Here is a 19043-nt window from a genome sequence, read left to right on the forward strand (position 1 = left end):
CGTGGTTCAGCGGTTTCTAAAGTCATACCCAGAGTTGTCTGTTCTGCTGGTAAAAGTTCGCCACCTGTCTGCACATTTTCGAAAGTCACCTACTGCTTCAGCCGGCCTTGCCGGCTTTCAGCGCCATTTGCATCTTCCGGCTCACAGAATGGTGTGTGATGTCCCCACGCGTTGGAATTCAACTCTGCACATGTTGGTCAGGATATGTGAGCAGAAGAGGGCAGTTGTTGAGTACCTGCATCACCTAAGCCATCGGGAAATGGGTCAAATTCCACACATAACACCTGAGGAGTGGAGATGGATGTCCGACCTATGTACCATCCGCCAAAACTTTGAGGACTCCACTAAGATGGTGAGCGGTAATGACGACATTATTAGCATCACCATACCGCTTCTCTGCCTTCTAAAATGGTCTCTGCTCAAAAACAAACATGATGCATTGCAGGCGGAGCGCGTTGAGTTGGAGCAAGAAACAGTAGTGGGTGTGGGTGATAACACACAGCCCAGCCTCGTCTCATCACAACGTGCAGTGGAGGACTGTTACGAGGGGGACCCGGGGAAGCGTGCCAAGATGGGGAATGGACAGCTTCCGCCGGTCAAGGTCCACTGTGCGGTGTAAGGGACCGCTGCTATGGTGGGTGAAGAGTGAGCGGGTTGCTGCTAGCGATCGTCTGGAATGTCACAGACGATCTACGTACACCGGTCTGCCCTAACCCGTGAGGGTTGTATGGCAGGGATCACACGGCTCGGTGTACCTGTTGCACCGGGAAGCACAGAGGTGCCCACGCACGTGTGCCAGTGGAAATCACGAGAATATGGCACGAGGGTAGCACAGACGTGCCCACGCACGTGTGCCAGTGGAAATCACGAGAATATGGCACGAGGGTAGCACAGAGGTACCCACGCACGTGTGCTTTCAATAACCAGGTGAGTCCGGTGGAGACTCAAGGAGCTCACCTGGAACAGGAACACGGCCTGTCGAAGGAGCTACTGCCGGAGCAGCAAGGCAGGGACACGGCCTGCAAACCAGGTGCTGCCTAAGCAGCAAGGGCCAAGCCCACGGAAGACGATAATGCCTGAGCAGTGGCGTGGCAGCACGCTGCCAGACATCCAAACATAGAAGGACGGTCGCGCGCCGCCATGATGGCAGGAGGAGCTTTTAAGGAGGTGTCGCTCCAGCCAAGGGCGGGCGCGAGGCGGAGATGACGGACTTGACCCAATCAGGATCCACGACGTCCCAGCCTGGCCAGTCAGGATTCACCATGTCACCAGCCTCGTCATCAAGCCGTGTGACGTGAGTGGGCGAATCAGGACCCACCAAGCATTGCACATGCTCACCCTCCTGCCTCTGGGAAATAGAGGCGGGATCCTCGGTCTCACAATGTGTAGAGATAACGGGAGTCTCACTGCTTCCCTGAGCAGAAAACCTCTGCACATTGCGCAACCTCACAGACCTTCGGGGCTGCTGAGCAGGAGGAGCTGCGGCAGGCAAGGAATGGGAGACCGCCTCATTTCTTGCAACAGGAGTACCACTAGGTGTCACCCTTGTGCTGCCTCTCTGAGGAGGTTTCTCCTGCACTCTGCGCAGTCTGGCAGACCTTCGGCGCTGCTGAGCAGGAGCGCTCGTGGCAGGCAAGGAGACTGCCTCATTCCTTGCCACAGGAGAGCCATGAGGTGTAACAGAGGACTATGACGAGGAGGAGGATGAAGACATGGAGCAACTCTCTGGCCAAATTGAGGATATGACATGCAGTCATATCCTCGGTTCAGCGTGGCTGGCAGAGGACAGGGTAGATGATGAGGAGGAGGACAGCATGTTCAGTCATCGTGTTGGTCAGGATACTGAAGTGATGGCTGTTAAGAGTCTGGCGCACATGGCTGACTTTATGGTAAGCTGCCTGTCTCGTGACCCTCGCGTTAAGAACATCTTGGCCGACAATCATTAGTGGTTGGTAACACTGTTAGACCCACACTAAAAGGAGAACTTTATGTCTCTTATTCCCGAGGCGAAGAGGTCAGGCAAAATGCAGCAGTTCCAGAAGGCCATAGTCACGGAAGTAGGCAAAGCATTCCCCTCACAAAACGCTAGCGGCATAGGTCAGGAATCAGTGGACAACCAAGGCGTACAGCCAAGAGGGGCACAAGTCCAATCCGCCAGAGGTAGGGGAGCAGTCTTTAAGATGTGGGACAGTTTTCTCAGCCCCTCACATACCACAGCCCCTAAGGTGCGGGGTAGTGCCACAAGAAATCCTAAGTTTGCACAGATGCTCAAGGAGTACCTTGCAGATTGAACAACTGTACTCCGACATTCCTCTGTGCCTTACAATTATTGGGTATCCAAGCTGGACACGTGGCATGAATTGGCTCTCTTCGCCTTGGAAGTCCTGGCCTGCCATGCTGCTAGCGTTTTGTCAGAGCGTGTTTTTAGTGCCGCAGGTGGAATCATTACAGATAAACGCACCCGCCTGTCAACTGAAAATGCTGACAGGCTGACTCTGATCAAGATGAACAAGGGTTGGATTGGGCCAGACTTCACCAGCAAATGACAGCGGAATTTAAAGTTTGTAACTGGAATTTGCCATGTACCTCCACTCACCCATGGGTACACACTTCTGGACTTTGGCTAATCGCTGGGCTGCTCCTCCTTCTCCTCATGCGCCACCATGATGACCGTTACAATAGTTAGGCCGTTGTTTCAGGTATACCCCCAGTGGCAAATTTTTTCGCCCATTCTTTCATGGGCATTACAACGACAGGAGACCCGCTCCTTTGCAATGGGAACAATGTTTTGAGGCCCTCATGCACGTCTCTATCCAGGGACAATGTGGAGCCTCCCAATTTTTGGCTGCCTTGCCAAAGGGCTATACTACAATAGACCCACTTCCTTACAATGGGCACTTCAGGTTTACAGGCCATCATGCACGTCTCTATCCAGGGACAATGTGGAGCCTGACACTGCCACCGACTGCCACACACGTGCGGTTTTTAAACGCAAGCACGGACGCAATAATAACCTAACAGGTTTATAGGAGCGACAATTACTGAGAAGTATGACACTATCAGACACTGCTGACGTGTTTTATTCACTAGACTTGTGCGTTATATACTAGTTTGTGAAAAACGCACACAAGTGCACCTGTACACTGCCACCGACAGCCACACACGTGTGGTTTTTAAATGCAAGCACGGACGCAATAACAACCTAACAGGTTTTTAGGAGCGACAATTACTGAGAAGTTTGACACTATCAGACACTGCTGACTGACGTGTATTATTCACTAGACTTGTGCGTTATATACTAGTTTGTGAAAAACGCACACAAGTGCACCTGTACGCTGCCACCGACAGCCACACACGTGCGGTTTTTAAATGCAAGCACGGACGCAATAAGAACCTAACAGGTTTTTAGGAGCGACAATTACTGAGAAGTTTAACACTATCAGACACTGCTGATGTGTATTATTCACTACACTTGTGCGTTATATACTAGTTTGTGAAAAATGCACACAAGTGCACCTGTACGCTGCCACCAACTGCCACACACGAGCGGTTTTTAAATGCAAGCACGGACGCAATAACAACCTAACAGGTTTTTAGGAGCGACAATTACTGAGAAGTTTGACACTATCAGATACTGCTGACTGACGTGTATTATTCACTAGACTTGTGCGTTATATACTAGTTTGTGCAAAACGCACACAGGTGCACCTGTACGCTGCTACCGACTGCCACACACGTGCGGTTTTTAAATGCAAGCACGGACGCAATAAGAACCTAACAGGTTTTTAGGAGCGACAATTACTGAGAAGTTTGACACTATTAGATACTGCTGACTGACGTGTATTATTCACTAGACTTGTGCGTTATATAATAGTTTGTGAAAAACGCACACAAGTGCACCTGTACACTGCCACCGACAGCCACACACGTGCGGTTTTTAAATGCAAGCACGGACGCAGTAACAACCTAACAGGTTTTTAGGAGCGACAATTACTGAGAAGTTTGACACTATCAGACACTGCTGACGTGTAGTCACTAGACTTGTGCGTTATATACTGGTTTGTGCAAAACGTGCACCTGTACGCTGCCACCGACAGGCACACACGTGCGGTTTTTAAATGCAAGCACGGACGCACTAAGAACCGAACAGGTTTATAAGAGCGACAATTACTGAGAAGTTTGACACTATCAGATACTGCTCACTGACGTGTATTATTCAATAGACTTGTGCATTATATACTAGTTTGTGCAAAACGCACACAAGTGCACCTGTACGCTGCCACCGACAGGCGCACACACATGCGGTTTTTAAATGCAAGCACGGACGCAATAAGAACCTAACAGGTTTTTAGGAGCGACAATTACTGAGAAGTTTGACACTATCAGACACTGCTGACGTGTATTATTCACTAGACTTGTGCTTTATATAATAGTTTGTGAAAAACGCACACAAGTGCACCTGTACCCTGCCACCGACAGCCACACACGTGCGGTTTTTAAATGCAAGCACGGACGCAATAACAACCTAACAGGATTTTAGGAGCGACAATTACTGAGAAGTTTGACACTATCAGATACTGCTGACTGACGTGTATTATTCACTAGACTTGTGCGTTATACACTAGTTTGTGAAAAACGCACACAAGTGCACCTGTACGCTGCCACCAACAGCCACACACGTGCGGTTTTTAAATGCAAGCACGGACGCAATAACAACCTAACAGGTTTTTAGGAGCGACAATTACTGAGAAGTTTGACACTATCAGACACTGCTGACTGACGTGTATTATTCACTAGACTTGTGCGTTATATACTGGTTTGTGCAAAACGTGCACCTGTACACTGCCACCGACAGCCACACACGTGCGGTTTTTAAATGCAAGCACGGACGCAATAACAACCTAACAGGTTTTTAGGAGCGACAATTACTGAAAAGTTTGACACTATCAGATACTGCTGACTGACATGTATTATTCACTAGACTTGTGCATTATATACTAGTTTGTGCAAAACGCACACAAGTGCACCTGTACGCTGCCACCGACAGGCGCACACACATGCGGTTTTTAAATGCAAGCACGGACGCAATAAGAACCTAACAGGTTTTTAGGAGCGACAATTACTGAGAAGTTTGACACTATCAGACACTGCTGACGTGTATTATTCACTAGACTTGTGCGTTATATACTAGTTTGTGAAAAACGCACACAAGTGCACCTGTACGCTGCCACCGACAGCCACACACGTGCGGTTTTTAAATGCAAGCACGGACGCAATAACAACCTAACAGGATTTTAGGAGCGACAATTACTGAGAAGTTTGACACTATCAGATACTGCTGACTGACGTGTATTATTCACTAGACTTGTGCGTTATACACTAGTTTGTGAAAAACGCACACAAGTGCACCTGTACACTGCCACCAACAGCCACACACGTGCGGTTTTTAAATGCAAGCACGGACGCAATAACAACCTAACAGGTTTTTAGGAGCGACAATTACTGAGAAGTTTGACACTATCAGATACTGCTGACTGACGTGTATTATTCACTAGACTTGTGCGTTATATACTAGTTTGTGCAATACGCACACAGGTGCACCTGTACGCTGCCACCGACAGGCACACACGTGCGGTTTTTAAATGCAAGCACGGACGCAATAAAAACCTAACAGGTTTTTAGGAGCGACAATTACTGAGAAGTTTGACACTATCAGACACTGCTGACGTGTATTATTCACTAGACTTGTGCGTTATATACTGGTTTGTGCAAAACGTGCACCTGTACGCTGCCACCGACAGGCACACACGTGCGGTTTTTAAATGCAAGCACAGACGCACTAAGACCTGAACAGGTTTATAGGAGCGACAATTACTGAGAAGTTTGACACTATCAGACACTGCTGACTGACGTGTATTATTCACTAGACTTGTGCGTTATATACTAGTTTGTGAAAAACACACACAAGTGCACCTGTACGCTGCCACCGACAGGCACACATGTGCGGTTTTTAAATGCAAGCACGGACGCAATAACAACCTAACAGGTTTTTAGGAGCGACAATTACTGAGAAGTTTGACACTATCAGACACTGCTGACGTTTATTATTCACTAGACTTGTGCGTTATATACTAGTTTGTGCAAAACGTGCACCTGTACGCTGCCACCGACAGGCACACACGTGCGGTTTTTAAATGCAAGCACGGACGCACTAAGAACCTAACAGGTTTTTAGGAGCGACAATTACTGAGAAGTCTGACACTATCTGGACTGTTTTAGACTGTGTACACCAGCCCCAGATATGGTGATGAAGGCTGGTATACGGTCACCACTAGGAATGGCTATATACCCTGCCTGCCTGTATACAGCTACAATAGTCCTGAGAAGGACTCTTCTGGTCACTAGCCTGTATTCCGACCTGGCTATACCCTGCCTGCCCTGCCTGTATGCAGCAACAATAGTCCTGAGAAGGACTCTGCTCCTGTACTCCGACCTGGCTATACCCTGCCTGCCTGTATACTGGTACAATAGTCCTGACAAGGACTCTTTTGGTCACTAGCCTGTATTCCGACCTGGCTATACCCTGCCTGTATATAACTACAATAGTCCTATGAAGGACTCTGCTTCTGTACTCCGACCTGGCTATACCCTGCCTGCCTGTATACAACTACAATAGTCCTGAGAAGGACTTCTGGTCACACTGTTTGCAGCCCTGCTACGGAAATAGCTATAAAGGGCCGCAAACCTTTCCCTGAAGCAGCAACACTCTCCCTGCACTAATTGTCTGGATGGCTGTGTGCAGAGCACAGCGCGCCCGCCGGTATAAAGGCTCGGTCACGCTGTGCAGGCCGGCCAATCACTGCAATTCCACAACTAACAGGGCTGTGGCATTGCAGTGGTCTGCCAGCCAATCCCTGCATGAGGGCTGGCTCTCAAAAGAGCGCCAACATGCTGGGTTGAAGACCACGAGTACAGCACGAGTATTGCGAGATTACTCGGTACCCGCCGAGTAGCCCGAGTACAGTGATACTCGTGCGAGTACCGAGTAGTAACAAGCATACTCGCTCAACACTATTCCCCACCCCTGATCTAAATGATAGACAGAAATAGTATATCTAGCCCCTTATTCCCAGGTATTAAAAAAATGGATCTCTTTTACCTTCAATTCATAAAAGTATCAATAGTTTCATAGAATCTGGAGTGAGTTTAGTGTAATAGAAAGTATTCTTGTCTTGCAAAGCAATTTTAACATCTGTGAGAGATTTTGCAAGGTCGGTATATTTTTTTGTGTATTTTTTGTAGTTAAACATCTGTATATTAGACACTTTTCTTGCAATTTACCATTTCTTTATTGCTGTCCAAATGAGGGGGTTATGTTTGATAAATTGTGTTATCTCAGTGCTTTTGCGTTATAATAGCCCAACTGCATAAAGTAGTATACTATGAATACTAGTCATGAAAGCTTGGGGGGTTGTAGAGGATAATATTTAGCAGGATCATTCATCAAAGCTACAGTAAACAGTCACATTGCCCATAATAACACAAAACTGCTACACTGCTCAATTTCTGGACCTGTCCCTTTTGGCAAAAGTTGGTAATCATTATTTCATATAGAAGCATTGTAACACAGAGTCTACATCCGATATTACAAAAAATAGACAACTGAGGATGGACAATTGTTGCAGACATCCAGGAAAACAATAAAAGAAGGCTGAGGTAGGTAAAGCAAAAAATTCCAGTAGTACTGAAATCAATTCACCTGATACCATGTGGAGTGTCTGTTGTATACAAGTTAAAGGGATCCTTAGCACATTATAATCCACAGTATTACCACCACTCTATTCATTGCTTATGGGCAGAGATAGCAATCTCTGATAGATGTTAACGTTGCACAGACACTTTAAAGCACCACTTTAGCATTTTTTTTATATTTCTCCAATGGAGAGGTGCTTCTAATCTGAAGGGTGCTTTACACACTACGACATCGCTAGCGATGACGTCCGCGATAGCACTCGCCCCCGTCATTCGTGCAACATTTGGTGATCGCTGCCGTAGCGGACATTATCGCTGCGGCAGCAGCACACGCACATACCTTTTCAGCGACGTTGCTGTGACCGCCGAACAATCCCTCCTTCAAGGAAGATGTGCGTTCGGCGTCATAGAGGCCGCCCAATAGCAGAGGAGGGGCGGAGATGAGCGGCCGGAACATGCCGCCCTCCTCCTTCCTTCCTCATTGCCGGTGGACGCAGGTAAGGAGATGTTCCTCGTTTCTGCGGTGTCACAAATAACGATGTGTGATGCCGCAAGAACGATGGACAACCAGCGTCATGCACCACCAACGACATTATGAAAAGGAGCGACGTGTCAATGATCAACGATTTTTGACGCTTTTACGATCGTTGATCATCGCTCCTTGGTGTCACACGCTGCGATGTCGCTAACGGCGCCAGATGTGCGTCACTAATGACGTGACCTCGACGATATATCGTTAGCTATGTCGCAGCATGTAAAGCACCCTTAAGTCCTCTACTACCAGTCTTAAGGAGGCCTTTGTTTGTGCGTCACGGGCAAATCGCTGCCTGTGGCACACAATATCGTTAGTCCCCGTCACACATACTTACCTGCCTAACGACGTCGCTGTGGCCGGTGAACTGCCTCTTTTCTAAGGGGGCGGTTCGTGCGGCGTCACAGCGACGTCACACGGCAGCCATCCAATTGAAGCGGAGGGGCGGACAGCAACCACAGGAAAGTGACGCCCACCTCGTTGTCGGAGGACGCAGGTATGGTGTTGTTCGTCGTTCCTGGGGTGTCACAAGTAGCAATGTGTGCTGCCTCAGGAACGATGAACAACCTGCGTCCAGCACCATCAACGATATTTGTGATTTGAACGACGTTTCAACGATCAACGATTAGGTGAGTATTTGTGATCGTTAGCGGTCATTCGTACGTGTGACATGAAATAACGTTGCTAACGAGGCCGGATGTGCGTCACGAATTCTGTGACCCCAACGACATCTCGTTTGCGATGTCGTTGCGTGTAATGGGGCCTTTACACTCACCCTCCAGTGTCTTCATCTGTTATTCGCCCTGCTCTGGTTGGTTTACTGCTATTTGTACCTGCCGTACCAGTTGTTCTTCAGTTTTCATTGAGCGATCCACAGATCACAACTCAAAACAAGTCTATGAGAGCCCCATTCTGGGCTTATTCTTACTTTTATTGACTTGTATTGATGTCACCTCTGACTTCCGAACAGTCAGAAGTTGCGAAGAAAAAACAAGGTCTGCAGCACATATGGTCAAAAAGCTGCATGTGTATAAAAACACAATTCTAGTAGGTTAGGGACGCATGTCCAATATCAAGGGATGCACTTGATGCAAACGTACCATACATCAAAAGATGACAGCATCCCAGATGGTTGAAACGTTGCTCTTGATACACCTGATGAAATAAATATGGACTGAACTTTTTCACCCAATGGGACACTGTCATCCTTTGATGTATAGTCAGACATTGTGGTCACAAGATGGCACCGTGGGACTGGAGCGAAGCGGAAAAAAAATGTCCAAGAGTGAATATTTTTACAAGGGACAGGGACCTTATGTTAAAAGCACCACTACAGCACTGAAAAAAAATATGCTGGAGTGGTACATTAAAGGAAGGGCTTAAAAAGGAACGTTGCTCATCAGTTGCTCAATAGCAGGATTTGTTGTAAAATAATAAAAGAACCTTTACTTACCTGTTCAATCATAGTCAGCATGTGACTGCTAGGATCATGGCCTGCAAGCAAGTCATATTATGGATAGACATGACTAGCCTTCAAATTCCAGTCAATTTTTTTGAAAAATCTGGATGACCTGTTCAGGCTACATTATCTGACCATAGAATTTGATAGCATAGAAAATAAATTTTGAGAAGTAAATTAAAAGAAATTTTATTCCACCGGAGCTTTTTTTTAGGCAGCGTTTTGTTTGTCAAATATTTGTAAAAATGATTGCGTAAAAAAAAAGCAGCATGTCACTTCTTCACTGTGTTTTGTTTGCATTTTCCACCCTTTGAAATGAATGAGATGTGTCAAAATGCAACCAAATTGTTTAGCTGTGCATTTGCATTGCATTTTGTTTGCATTTTGGATGCAATCTTGTCAACAAAAACGCAGGTCTTTTGGTTTCTCTCTCTCTCTGTCTGTTGGTCGGTTGGTCGGTCTCTCCTTCTCTCCTCCTCTTTCCCTCCTGCAGTCTTGCAGCGCTGGGGTCCTGGCTTAAATTCCCACCAAGGACAACATCTGCAAGGAGTTTGTATGTTCTCCCAGTGTTTGCGTGGGTTACCTCTGAGCTCTCCGGTTTCCTCTCACACTCCAAAAACATACTGATAGGGAATGTAGATTGTGAGTCCCAATGGGGACAGTATGACCAATGTACGTAACGCACTGTGGAATTAATAGCGCTATATAAATGAATAAATTATTATTATACCTACCGATTGCCGGCGCGGCGCTGCACGGCTGTCACATTGCTCCCACGGCTTCTCCTTCTTCTGAAAGTCGCGGCCGCTTATTAGGCCATCTCATATTCACTGCTTCCCCCACCCACCGGCATCTATCATTGGTTGCAGTCAGACATGGCCCCATGCTGAGTGACAGCTGTCAGACTGCAAGCAAGCACAGCCACAGGTGGGAGGGTCTATATCGTGCAGTAACATAAATAAATAGTTAAAAAAAACTGACGTGTGGTCCCCCCCAATTGATACCCAGCCAAAACAAAGCCACACAGCTGGGGGCTGGTATTCTCAAACTGGGGAGACCTATCATTTTTAGGCTGCCCCCCAGCCTAAAAATATCAGCCAGCAGCTGTCCGGAATTGCTGCATCCATTAGATGCGACAGTCCCGTGACCTTACCCAGCTCTTCCTGATTACCCTGGTGCGGTGGCAATCGGGGTAATAAGCAGTTAATGGCAGCCCATAGCTTCCACTAAGTCCTAGGTTAATCATGGCAGGCATCTATGAGACATCCCCCATGATTAACCTGTAAGTAAAAGTAAATAAATACATACAGCCAAAAAATCCTTTATTTGGAATAAAAGACAAAAAAACACCCTCTTTCACCACTTTATTAACCCACCAAACACCCCATCAGGTCTGACGTAGTCTACACGAGGTCCCATGACACTTTCAGCTCTGCTACATCGAAAGCTGACAGTGAGCGGCCATAGAGCACGAATGCTCCCTGTGAGCTCCACGCAGCAACTGAAGTGAGTCATGCAATCAGTGGTGATGCCACTTAGGTTACCCACAGCCACAGGTAGAGTCCTCCACCGGTGACACAAGTCGCCTGAGAGACTGAAGTGAGCCACGCGATCAGTGGTGCCCTCACTCAGGTGATTTTCAGTCACAGATGAATCCTTCATTTGTGACCACAAATCAGGCAGTGACACAGAGACAGAGCCACGCGATGACAGTGAACTTGGGTGAAGCTCTGACATCACTGCTGTGGACCCCTGCCTGTATCCTGGCACTGAACTCTGAGATTCATCCGAGTTCATGACAGCACATAGAGACAGAGCAGCGGACCCCGCACTACTGCCTGTGTCCTGGCACTGACCTCAGAGGTTCATCCAAGTTCATGACAGCACACTGAGACAAAGCAGCTCGAGTTCATTCTCATCACGCGGTTCTGTCTCTGTCTGCTGTCAGCGGGCAGTCATGCCCTACGGTGCTGCTCTTACAGAACAGGGATGTAACAGAGCTGAATTGCCTGGGAGCGCACTGTCAAAAATGCATTTAAAACGCATGGAAAACGCATCCAAAACGCATACGTTTTGGATGCTTTTTTTCTTGTCAAACACAGCGTTTACAGTTTTCAAAGTCTGCCAGAGGGTGCATTTTTTTGTCAAAGCAAGAACGCAGCGTGCGGACATACCCCAAGATTACATGTACTTCACTTTCCTTTTTATGAATAGTACTGTGCTATATAAAAGCCATAATAAACCTATAAAACCCTAAACAAAATTTCTCTGGTGTAGAATAGAGGCAACTCACATTCTAAAATAACTCTGCATATACAATGTACATGACATCAGGAATCCCCATCAGCTCAGGATTCCATTGCAATTCTCTGGAGTATTTACTTATTATTCATCACTTTATGATTTGATTTTGTACCTACGTATGACACAGGTATAAAACACAAATGATATTATAGAAGCCTCGTCCATGCTCTTCAATGTCTTTAAACTTCTTTCCTATTAATTTACATTTTAGACAATTTCGTTAAAGAGCTACATTAGTTTTAAAGTGTTTTATTTTCATCAAATAATGCAGCACAATCATATGGTTTTATGTTAGGAAATTAACACAGCTGCTCTTTTGATGAAATGTCTGCCACCTACGAGGTGTAAATCATGGCAGACTGTTTTGTTAATGTGTTAAATGTGCTACATAGCTAGTTATCAGTATGTTGGTTTTGAGTCACTGTGTTTAATATATATTTGGAGTGATAATGGCTGTGATCCAAACTTTTTTGTTTCAGTAGAACAGTAGTTAACTTCTACTTACTCTCTTAGTTTTGTTGTCTGCATATTGTATATTTAGAAAGTGTGTTTCATACATTACAAGGTAATAATGTGCAGACCAAGGTGACCATGACAACACACCCACTGAAAGTCCTGGAAACTTTGGCACAAAGATCCTCACTAGAGGATGAGCTACTAGCTATTATGAGAAGAATATAAAATAGCAGGTACAACTGAACATAAACTGTGAATTGTGTGACTATCACTAGAAATGAGCGAACCTGTTCAATAAAGGTTTGCCAATTTCAAATTCGGTATGAATCTTAGCCTTTTAGGCTCCGTCTCAGCAACCCAAGCACTTTCCCCAAAAGTCACAAATGTTTGGTTTTGTTAGATCACTGATCGCGTTTTATAAAATGTATTTTCCAATAACATGTTGAGCTCTTGAATAGGATTGAGGTGCTGTATGATGAATGGGGGGATGCCTTTAATGAGTGGAGGGGAGGGACGGGACTCGACAGAAGCCCAAGGCACCATTTTTTTAACTTTATTTGTGGATGCTTCTGCAGCCAATCACGGCACAGCAAACATCCATAAGGTTTATACACAAAGGTTTGTGTCATTGGCTGCCTAAATCATACAGTATATCCCTCTGCATATAAAATGTGAATATGTGGTGTCGGCACCATTTTGTGAATTTGATACATTGGGGAAGGTGCTGCCAACTGTGGTGCTAGAAAGTTAACTTACCTAGGGGTTTAATGATAGGTAGTTGAGATAGACAGGAGAACGATAGTGTAGAATACGGACATACAGTGTAAGGAAAGCTCTGTGCCACAAATCGGCATTTCATGATAGAAATAAGGATTGCTACTTGTGAGTGCCTGCTAAAGAGTTGCCAGTGAAGGTTCTAAATAAGTATTGCTACGTATTACTGCCTGCTCTAAATTAGCCAGTGAAACACATTTCTAGGTATTGTTAGTTAGTTAGTAGAGCCTGCTGTAAATTTGCTAGTGAACTAGCTAGCAATGTCTAGGCACTTTTCATTGCCTGCTCAAAATTACGGATTCAACCACATTTCTAGGTATTGTTAGTAAGTACTGCCTGCTGTAAATGTGCTAGTGAACTAGCTAAAAATGTGTTGGCACTTTTAATTGCCTGCTGAAGCTTACGCTGTCAACCACATTTATAGGTATTGTTAGTTAGTAGTGCCTCCTGTAAATTTGCTTGTGAACTACCTAAATAGGTCTTGGCGCTTTTCAGTGTCTGCTCAAAATTATGCAGTCATCCACATTTCTAGTTATTTGCATTTTTTAGTGCCTTCACAATATTGCCAACTCAGGCAGAAAATGAATAATTTATCTTCTGTGTCAGGTGTCTAACGGGTGAGGGTGTATGGTTGTGAAACATCTGTTTAAAAGGGGAAGGGTACATCAACCATGAGTGGTAAATCACAACAAAGATATGGGGGAAGGGTGAATGGGCATGGTGTTCAAGGTGTACGTGTGGGAAATTCTGTTAGTCAAAGCTTTAGTGAGGAAACACCAGCTCATCATATCCCAAGAAAAATGATAACTTCCGTTACTGGACAGGCAGGTAAACAGCATGTGCTAGAGTGTATTTCAAGTGCTGCATCAAGTGGCCTCTCCTCCTCTTCCTGTACCCCAACATCACACAAAATTCATTCCTCAGAGGTGCCACTTCAAGTAGACTTGTTTCCACCTGCATCACAAATTTCAAACCAGCAAACTGACTGTGGGGAACCACACATGGGCAAGTCTGCAGAGCTGTTCATACATTCTATCCCATGGGCATCTGAGATCTGCTCCAAAGATTCAAATGAGGAAAGGATCTGCACTGATGCCCAAAATCTTTGTCAGTTCGATCCTGGCTCGGACGAAGTAGGGTTTAAGTGTGACGCCCTGACAAAATCAGGTTGTCACAGAAAACTGCATCCATCTTCCAGGTGCAGGATTCTCTCCTCCTTGGCCTTCCAACACAACCCCCACACAGGTATATACACCAGCCACAAAAACCTAATCATCCCCCCAGGAAAATAGGGACATACCAGTGGGCGGGGCCAGGCAGATGGTGACACCCACTTAGGGGTTCTGAGGTGTCAAGGGGAGGGAACAAGTCAGTCAGAGGGAGACAGTGAAAGTGAGAGGAGTGAAGTGGTGGTCGGGGGTTGTGGCTCCCGGACTACTGGACTACTTGAGCTGACTAGGTGGCAGACGGCAGAGCAGGGCCACAGGCGATGGAGATCCAGTCGCAGGAGACCCTAAGTGGACCGGGGCAGGGTTATAGCCTGCCGGTGCCGACAGCAGGAATCTGGTCCGGAGGCCGTGCACAGTCGGGGTACCTGGACCCTAGGGCGAGGACAGCTGCAAGCACCTTTTCAATTAACCAGCAGGGAACAAGATTCCAAGTCTTGTCCAACTAACAGCCCAGATAGAGCGAGACGGAAGCCCAATGAGGGGGATAGGGCGTCTGCAAGTGCCTGCTAAATCCCACGGGTCAGTTCTCGCGGGCCACAGCTCCCACGGAAAAGTCACTGGGAGTGGACTTCCCCGTTTCATGTGGACTAGTTAACACACAAGACACCAACCTAAAGTGCAGGAGGAAGGGCCCCTGTTTGTCCACCGGTGTGCGGGACCCTAGCACACCCCTCCGGAGGCTACCGGTTACCGGCAGTTGGTTTACTATCTGGACTCTGTGTGATTTTATTCAAAACAGTGAGTAGACCGGTATCATCTGGTCCATCCCCACAGACTGTGCCCGATCACTCTATCTCACGACACCTGGGCCCCGGGACAACACCTCCCCTACCCGTGGAGGGGATACCATCCTGCTGCCCTGCTCCATCAGCCCCGGGCACGCCATACCAAGGCAGCAGTGGTGTTACCAACAATCACCGCAACCCACGGGTGGTGTCACTGACAAAACCTCCCCTATATAACAAATCCCCTTTTTCACTTACGGGTGACGGACGGGTGCTCAGGCCCAGGTCCGGCTTCCTCTCGAGCCACGACCCTGGATCTGAGCATCTCGAGCAGCCCCCCTGCAGTGGTCAGTCCCCTGCCCGCAACACAAGCAGGATCCTAATCCTTTTCGACTGACGTTAAACCCCTGGTGGTGTGGGTGATGATGAGACTCAGATACCAGAGGCACACATGTACTGTCCTATTATGTCTGGTCAGTAAGAGGAGGAGTAGGACAACATAAAGCATGACAATGTAGTTCTAGATCCCACTTGGTGTGAACTCAGAGGCACGCAGCTGAGTAGCTCAGCAGATGACGAGGAAAAGAACGAAGACGAGCATGTTACATTGGCAATTCCCACACAACTACGCAGTGATGCAGCCATGAGAAGCACTGCACCCTCAGCTACAACTCTGGCTGTGATTTGCAGCGGTCGTGGACCTGCAGTTCGCAAGAAGGGTTGCCTAGCTTGAGCCTTTTTTTAGACCTCAAAGGATGACCCAACTTTTGTTATCTGCCAACATTGTAAACAACGACTCAGTAGAGGCAAAACGTCAAATTGACTAATACATGCATGAACCAGCACATGCGAAACCAACATGTATTAATGTGGTAATCTTAGTGCGCTAAAATGCAGACTACCGGGCCTATCCAACCACCGGCCGCCAAATCAATCATGTCTGCTGCTTCTTCCTCCTCCTGCGTCATCGTCAAACTAGTCTCACACAGGTCTCCAACTGCAGAACCTCTACTTGTTTAGCCACTACAGTCGGGGTGAATGAGAGCCCATCAGCTGCTACAAAAGTGACCATGCATGGTGATAGTGATCCATGGGAAACACTGAGGCCATATACTGTGTGTTGCATGGACTGTACCTCCCTACTATACGAAGACACTATGGGGGAATGGGGTGGGGGCAATTGATGCCACTGTCCTGCTGTTTGCCTGCAATGTTTTTAAATCTGAAGACTCCAAGATGGGTTTTCAAGTTGTGTCTTGTCTGTACCGGCAGAGGTGTGATGGAGCAAGAGGCTTAATCCTGTCACTCATCCCAATCAACATGATGCCACTGCTCTGCTGTCTGTCTGAAAGGTTTTTAAATCTCAAGACTCCAAGATAGGACTCCAAGTTGTGCTGAGAAGAGATAAGCTGCACTCTACTATTGAAGGAACTGGCGCTCGGGAGAAAAAAGTTGTCCAATAATTATGAAAACCCCGGCACACAGATTGAAAAAAAGAGAATATCCAGTCAAAGGTTACTTTTAATATGCTGGTGTTTAATTCGTGAAAAATTCCATAACAGTCAGTGTGTGGCATAAAAAGCAATGCAAGGGAGCCCCATTCTGACTACATGCTGCAATAGGCATTCCAGATTACCCCTTGGTCCTTGCACCATTTCTGATTAGCCTTGCTATACTCATGGGGCAATTACCCCTATTACCTGGCCACGGAATATAATCCTTAGGCTCCCCTCTCTTGATGTGACTCATCTTCATAATCTATTGCATCATCTCATACTGAGTTCAGCCCTTATTGTATCCTCCACATGAGAGCTCCCACATGTCACATAAATACGGCCGTAATACTGTCCGGACATTCCTCTACCCTGACTCCATCCAGAACCACGGATTCTATTAGTAGCCTTGTGCTTCTCCTATAACCTACATTGTCTCTATTTCCACTTTATACTGTGTGTGCAGGACTCTTCCTTTACACAATACGGTATTTCATGTCCCTGGTGAAGGCTCTCATATGAGCCGAAACGTTGGAACTTGTATTGCTTTTTATGCCACACACTGACTGTTATGGAATTTTTCACGAATTAAACACCAGCATATTAAAAGTAACCTTTGACTGGATATTCTCTTTTTCTCAATCTGTGTGCCGGGGTTTTCTGAATTATAGGACTCCAAGTTGTGTCTTGTCTTTAGTGTCAGGGTTCTGGGAGAAAGAGGCCTACGCTTGTCTGTCATCTTGCTGTCTCTGGTGAAGGTAGAAATGTCGCTTCAGGCCTTATTACAAGGCTGGTCCCATGCATTCATGTTGCAGCGTTCCACTATTTTTAGTCTGTGCCAATTATTGCCACTTTTCCTGTTGCCTGACTTTAATTTTTGGAAATGTTGAGTCCCCAAGTAGGGTATCCAAATTGTTTTTTTTTTATCTGTAGTGCCAGTGCTCTGGCAAGAAGAGGTCTAGGCCATACTTATTTATCTTTTTGATTTTTAAAATGAAAATGCCATACCACATCCTGCGCATAAGTCAACGCGATCAGGCAATGCTTAAATGAATATGCATTGGAGAATGCAGTCACACAGCTGCAAAGTTATGGACAACTATCCAGGCTGAGTCTGATCAATGGCTGTCTCCACTGAACCTGGAGCCATGGAAGGCCGTATGCCATAACGGTGCAAACCTGGTGGCAGCGTTATGCCTGGGCAGCATAACAAGTGCATTTCATGGCTTACGTCCTCAACCTGGTTGTACAGAAATTTCTGGGGCACTATTCTGGCCTGGATGCGCTGCTGCAGAAGGCACATTCTCTCTGTGCTCTTTTATTAAAATGGAAATGTCAAGCCACATTCTGTATGTAGCATGGACCATACCTCTGTGCTGTACAAAGACACTATGGGGAAATGGGGGAGCAATTGATGTCACTGTCCTGCTGTCTGCCTCAAAGGTTTATAAATCTCAAGTCTCCAAGATGGGGCTCCAAGTTGTGTCTTGTCTGTACTGGCAGCAGTGTAGGAGTAAGAGGCCTAATCCTGTCACTCATCCCCTTTTGATTTTTAAAATTTAAATGACAGGCCACATCCTGTATTTTGCATGGACAATACCTCCGTGCTGTGCAAAAACACTATGGGGAAATATGGGGGGCGCAATTGATGCCACTGTCCTGCTGACTGCCTGCAATGTTTTTAAATATCAAGACTCCAAGATGGGTCTAAAAGTTGTCTCGTCTGTACTGACAGGGGTATGAGAGTACCAGCCCCATACCTGTCTTTCATCCACCTCTATATTTCTTATGTCAATAGTCTAGGTAGATAATGGACATGCCAAAACAGAGGGGCTGCAATGTAAAACATATTTTTGCTTTTTTGAAAGCTTTTCGACCCCCCCCCTTCATATAGGTGTTTATTCTGCCTTACATTTGGACTGCCATTGAATGCAATGAGGTTCAAAAAGGTTAGTCGAACAGTTTGGAGAACATAGTGTTTTATCAGTAAGACTCAGTGAACCGGGCTTTGAAAGGTTCTCTCATCTCTAACTTTCAAATTTTCACACCAAAGGCTCAAGTCAGGGCTCAGATATTGACAGAGTCCATGAGACATATCTAAACTATTGATGAGTGACTCTACTGAAATTCAGGTTTGCTCTCAACAAGCAAGGAAATTTGATTTGTATCAATGTATAAACTATGAAAAAAATACCTTGCAGCTCACCTGTCACTGCGTAAGCTCACCTTTCAATCATCTGTTCTGTTTGACCCCTTTTCTCCTCTGGCACACATTATTAACTTCAGAGATCTTCACTCTGTCCCTTCCTGTTTCGGGTA

Source organism: Anomaloglossus baeobatrachus, chromosome 6, assembly GCF_048569485.1.
Source record: "Anomaloglossus baeobatrachus isolate aAnoBae1 chromosome 6, aAnoBae1.hap1, whole genome shotgun sequence".
In the NCBI taxonomy this organism is placed as follows: domain Eukaryota; kingdom Metazoa; phylum Chordata; class Amphibia; order Anura; family Aromobatidae; genus Anomaloglossus; species Anomaloglossus baeobatrachus.